Source organism: Balaenoptera musculus, chromosome 3 (assembly GCF_009873245.2).
Source record: "Balaenoptera musculus isolate JJ_BM4_2016_0621 chromosome 3, mBalMus1.pri.v3, whole genome shotgun sequence".
In the NCBI taxonomy this organism is placed as follows: domain Eukaryota; kingdom Metazoa; phylum Chordata; class Mammalia; order Artiodactyla; family Balaenopteridae; genus Balaenoptera; species Balaenoptera musculus.
The window spans coordinates 162,854,526-162,861,164 of record NC_045787.1 but is presented as its reverse complement, the minus strand read 5'-3'; positions in this window follow the sequence as shown (position 1 = coordinate 162,861,164).

Sequence of the window (6,639 nt, the reverse complement as noted above, 5' to 3'; positions counted from 1 at the left end):
AAACAAAATGTTTTTGGAAATTTTCATTTTTTGACTTGTTACTTTAACCTACTTTTTAACAGAGCAACACATGCTCCTGAGGAATAAGTTGGCTTGAACTGTACATAAATTCAGCTCATCTCTACTTTCTGTTTCATCACAACAAATAAAGAACTGTGCAGACTGCCCTTTCCTGCTGCCAAACTACAAACTGCCACTTTGTGATTTTGTTTTCACATCAAGGATACTCTTCAGCTTTAGCCAGATCCCCCCAAGCCATTTCCCCCTCACTTTCCAGATTAATTCGAGAGGAATGTGATCTATTCCAGCCCCCACAAACCTCACTGGGATGGTGCTAAGTTCATGTACACAGGGAATCCTCTGCTATTTACCCAAATCTCAAAAGCTCCCCTACCCCTTGCCCCAGGCAATTCCCTAGTACAGCACCTGGTTCCTTCTCTTCTTTGCTTCAACCAGTGTTTATTGGGCACCTATCACATGTCAGGCTCAGCGCCAGGTACTAGGTGTGCTGCAGTGAATAAAATGTGTTTACTTTATATTGTCAACAACAGATATGTAGTATGCGCAGAAGAGCAGTAGCTACGTCTTTTTGTCTTTTTTTTTTAATTGATAAATTGGTAAACGAATGAAGGAGAATTTCCGTAGCACTTTTGACTTGGGAAATTGTTAGTGTATGTCATTATGTATGCATTTAGATATGGTATGTATTTATTTGCATTTCTGTGGAAATTAAAAGGGCATGTAATACTTTAGTTTAACCCAGGGGCTAACAAACTTTTTCTGTAAGGGGGTCAGAGAGTAGATATTTTTGGTTTTGTGTCATAGGGTGTCTTTCACAACTACTAAAGTAAGTAAGCTGTTACAGCATAAAAACAGTCATAGATAATACATAAATGAATGGGAGTGGCTGGGTTCCAATACAATTTTATTTATAAAAACAGGCAGTAGCCCTAGTTTGCTGACCCCTGGAATCTATTAAAATACCTTACTGCTTCTCCTACTAGCAATTAAACTTGCTTAAGCCTCTTCCCTTTAAAAAAAAAGAAAAAAAAATCCAAGTCCCACATCACTGCAAGAAGTTGTCTTGGACACACCATCTCTACCTCCCCACCTCTCATTCACCTCCAGTGCTAGACAGTCTGACCTCTGTGCTCACCGCCCACTGAAATTGCTCTTATCAAGGTCACCAACAATCTCTGTGCTGCTAAATGCCTGAGAGTCTCCAGTCCTCTCTTTCTTACTCACTCTCTCCACAGCTTAGAACACAGCCGGCCACTCCCTCCTCCTGGAAACACTGTCCGCTCTTAGCTTCCGAAACCTCACAGGATTCGTTTTCCTTGTACAATAGTAGCCACTCTTTCTGCCATCAAAGGCTCCTTTTCCTCTTGACAAACTCTAAATGGCAGAGTTGCTCAGGCCTCCATGCTGGGTTCTGTTGTCTCTCCTTTGGGGACCTCATCCGCTCTTTAGCTTCAAATGATGTACTGAAAACTCCCACAGTTATTTCTGCAGCCCAGATCTTTCCCGCGTTCCTGCCTCACATATCCAACGGCCCTCGTGACATTTCAAATCTCTCAGGTGTCTTAAACATAAAGTGCTGAATAAATAAATGAGTTTCCCTGGTCGCCCAAGCAGAGCCCAGAGGCTAATCGCTAACCCCTCCCTTTTGCTCACCTCACGCATTCCCCACATGTAAGCCTTCTCTTTCCTGACCATCTCCTGAATCTTTCCCTGGCTCTCTATACCACATTCCCAGACTACTACAGTTGCGTCTGGTGCTGAAATATTGAAATACTTCCATACTGGTTGCAAAGAGCTGCTAGTCTAAGCCCCAGTTGTGTTGGCCTCACCTCTGGGTTCCACCTGTCTATCCAGCCTGGCCCAGCAGAGAGACGTCTGCAGACCCTGCTCAGTGCTGAAGCTACCATCCATCCTGATGAGTTAGTGCTCATGCCAAACTGATTGTTAAATAGTTTAATATTACCTCTACCTAATAGCACTGTTACTAAAATATTCTGGCACTAGGAAATTCTTTCTCACCCAGTTCACTGGAAAAGCCATCCAGCTGATCTCCCTACCTCTTCCTTCTGCCTTGTTCATCTCCAGACTCTGCATAGCAGCCAGAATGATTTGTCTAAAATACAAGTTGATTGCATCTCTCCTCTACTTAAAACCTTTAAACATGGATAACCATCAAGATAAAACCCCAACTCCCAGACCTAAATAGACATCTCTCCAAAGAAGACATGCAGATGGCCAAGAGGCACGTGAAAAGCTGTTCAGCATCACTAGTTATTAGAGAAATGCAAATCAAAACTACAATGAGCTATCACTTCACACCAGTCAGAAAGGGCATCGTCAGAAAATCTACAAACAACAAATGCTGGAGACGGTGTGGAGAAAAGGGAACCCTCTTGCACTGTTGGTGGGAATGTAAATTGGTAGAGCCACTATGGAGAACAGTATGGAGGTTCCTTAAAAAACTAAAAATAGAATTACCATATGGCCCAGCAATCCCACTACTGGGCATATACCCAGAGAAAACCATAATTCAAAAAGACACATGCACCCCAATGTTCATTGCAGCACTAGTTACAATAGCCGGGTCATGGAAGCAACCTAAATGCCCATCGACAGACTAACGGATAAAGAAGATGTGCTACATATACACAATGGATATTACTCAGCCATAAAAAGGAATGAAACTGGGTCATTTGTAGAGACGTGGATGGACCTAGAGACTGTCATACAGAGTGAAGTATGTCAGAAAGAGAAAAGCAAAGATCGTAAATTAACGCATATATGTGGAACCTAGAAAAATGGTACAGATGAACCAGTTTGCAAGGCAAAAATAGACACAGAGGTAGAGAACAAACGTATGGACACACAGGGGGGAAAGGGGGAGGGGGTGGTCGGATGAATTGGGAGGCTGGGATTGACATATATACACTAATAGGTATAAAATAGATAACTAATAAGAACCTGCTGTATAAAAGAAAACAAAATTCAAAAAAAACCCCACAAAACCCACAACTCACTAATCAGGTTCACCAGGCCCTTCATGATCTGACCCTTTTTCATCCTTCAAATCTCACCTCCTCAGAGATGTCTCCTCTGAGCCCATCTTAAGCAGATTCTTCCTGTTACTCTCTCCTCACACCCATTTGTTTTCTTCATTGTATTGATCCCAATTTGACATTAGTGTTGATTTTTTAAAAGCTTTTTCTCCTACTAAACTATTAGCTCCCTGAGGGCAGATACCATGTCTATCTTTTGCACTGATAGGCCCCTGGCCCCTGAATGTTAATGTTGATAAATCTGGCCCCCTGAATCCCTTTTAGCTTTGTTTTTCACCACTTTCTCCCTTGTAATCTATAGTTTAGCTGTATGCACTCAACAAATATTCAATAATCATTTGATCACAAACTATTCTCAGTTCCTTCAACATTCCTTGTAATGGAATACTTTGCCTGGAATACTTTGCATCATTATGTCCTTTCCCCTGAACTCCTGCTTACCTTCCAGGTATCAACACTGTCATTACACCCTCCAGGACAGAACTCTTGATACTATAGTTAGTATCTAGTGCTTTCCTCACTAGATGGTAAGCTTGTAGAAGGCAAGAACCGTTTGTCATTTTTCATAGTTGCATCTAAGGCACCTTGCTCAGTACCTAGCTAATACTTAGCAGACCAATTCAGCCCTAAAGCAGGCACCCCAAGTCCTGAGAGGGAGTCAGTGAATTTACATCCATTTGGGTGGCAATATACTATTTGTAAATGCGATATCTTCCCCCGAAGGTAAGGGTTTTTGCTTTCATGGGAAACATGGGAATTTTCCCATGAAAATTCACGGGAATGAATTTTCCCTTAGTGACATGCTTCTGTGACTTCCAGTGACTTCACCTGGAACTGACTGTTTGGCTTTATGGGCAGAAAGTGGTTCTTAGTGGGAAGTACAAAATATAGGTTACTAAAAAGATCTTTAGTGAGACTGGGTTTTGTAATGTCTTAGAGGACATAACAAGATAGCAGTTTCCCTTCTTTGAAATATTTTTTTTATATGTTCATCCTGAATTCAGTTAAAAAAACAATCTCTTTCCTCTGCTTGTTAATGGTGGTTTTCTGGTTTCATTCTTCTGGGCACATAAATATGTTATAATATAAACAAGCCAATGGTGTAATGAATTATTGCAGTCTTATTGTGCGTATGTTTTTACTAGAAATCTTGGGGGGAAAAGCTATTCACGCTCTGCATTTTTAAATCATGCTAATGTGATTAGTCACTATGATCCTACTTACTCTTCATGATGGAGGCAAGATGTCTAAGCATCCAATGTACTTGTGAGGGGCCTGATTAGTGCTTGAGACCCAATCAAGAAGCTGCTGATGAAGTTCACATAACACATTAAAAAGTTACTTAGGACAGAGGAGTTGATCGTTGCTTATGTAAGATTGTATAACAAATAAAATAAGTGTAAATTGTCCTAATGCACATTTTTATTCTTCCATGAGAATTTCAACTGCTACCATAACCTCCGAATATATTTTGCCAGGATATGTCCAGACCACTGTTTTTGTAATCAAAGTGTGAAAGTGACAGAGTAAGCTGCTATTATTGTTCAATAGAAAAATTCACACATCCACTAAACATCACTAAACAGGTGTTTTCAAAGCCCAGACTTCAAAATAGTTCACCCATTCTAGCATTTTGATGTTGTAATCAAGCAAAATGAAAAACAGAAGAGACACATTTTGGTTGATTATTATCCTGCCAAATCAGATTGTTCCTGTTATTGTCTTACACAAACACCAAGCTCAGAGGGAGAAGTGGGGAGCAGGGAGAAAAATATGGATGTGTGTGAGAAGAGAGAAAAGATGGTTTTAGAATCTTAAATGAGTCCAATAAATTGAAGACTTGCTTAACAATCTCAGAAACAAAAGTCAGTAGAAAAAGAAGGAGTATAACACTTTACATTCAGTTTTTTAAAAGACTTTTTTTAGGAGTAGAACCCTCTTTTCAGAAGGAATCTTATGAAGAATCACAAATATATAAAACAGATAGGAAGAATATTTTTAGTAAACATTGTATTAGTTCAGATTTATCATATTTATTCAAATTCAATGAAAAAACAAGCCTGTTTTGATGAATGCCAAAAATTAAAATTAGGGGATTAATGACAATTATCTTACGTGAGCTTCAGCAACCAATTTATTTCTGTGATTTCTTACTTCTTGCATATTATCAAGATTTTTCTTGATTACAATGATAAACTGTTGGAAATGGTAAAAAATAGAGTTTTTAAACAAGTTGCCTTGTGATCTAAGGATACCATTCCATTTCTAAGTAACAAGGGGGAGCTTCATTTGTTCTGAGGGCTGTACCAAGAGAGTTAACCTGAAGAGGCCAGTAAGCATGTTGTTGGCCTCTACTGTAGTAACATTTTGTATGTGACACCCTTGAATATGCCTTTTTAAAAAAATATATAGTTTTGTAGTAGTTAAAAATTAAGTAAAATTCCAATGAAATGTGTTCTGACCCCTTGAGTCTCCTCAAGGACATAGTCGGGTGAGGCAGAGCGAGGACACTCTTCTGGCTGATCCTTTCGGAGTTGGGGACGCCTAGGCTATATAAGGAGGATTTTAACAAAAGATTTGTTAGCCTCCCCTGCCGCCACATGTCGCCCTGCTACAGGCGTAAATGGTGTACTCCTTTTCCAGTATTCTCTATCTCAGTTAATAGCATCACCATTTTAGGAGCTGGGGCGGGGCCCCTTCAACTTTCCATTTTCCTCACCCCTAACATTTAATAGCTCATGGAAGTCTATTCATGTCATCTCCAAAGATTCTATGGAATCCATTCTCTCATCTCCCTGCTCTTCTGTTGCAATGACCACAAGACTTGAGCCTTACCTTACCCCTCACAGCCAGAGCTTCCATTCTGAGACACACATTAGATCTGGTCATTCCCCTGTTTCAAAGCTAGTAATGCTCTCTGTCTCTTACCTGGTTAAGGCCAGACCTCTCAGCATGGTACAGAAGGCCCTTCACAGTCTGACTCCACCATTCTCCAACCTCACACGCCCTGAACTCGTTACACTGTATGCACCTTATTCTTTGCATCTGTTTTCTTTGTGCCCGGAGAACTCTTATTCATCCTTCAAGTTCCAATCCAAACATTATCCCCTTTCCAAAGCATTTCTTGATTTCTCCCCGCCAAGCAAATTGTACCTCTTCAGCTTCCTTTGTACTACATATGCTTGTAGCATTTGCTCCATTTTCTTTTACTGGGATTATCTGTTTATGTGTCTCTCTTTTCTCCAATATACAGTGAACTCTTAATGAGCAGATTGTATCTCACCCACCTTTTTATCCCAAACACCTGCCATCATACTTGATATGTGCCCAAAATATGGGAAACCGTCAGTGCATATTTTTGAACTTTTTTCTTTTTTTTTTTTTTTTTTACAGCATTTCATGTGGAGTTTGTTCCTGATTTGTATAGTGATAAACTAGCAGAAACCACAGTGGCATCCTGTAGAGTCCCCATTGTCTAAATTGTCAGTTTCTTTTCTCCTTCAGGGTCTCTATGCCATTGGCCACCCAAATCCTTTATCTCCCTCCAAATCCATTAGCATAT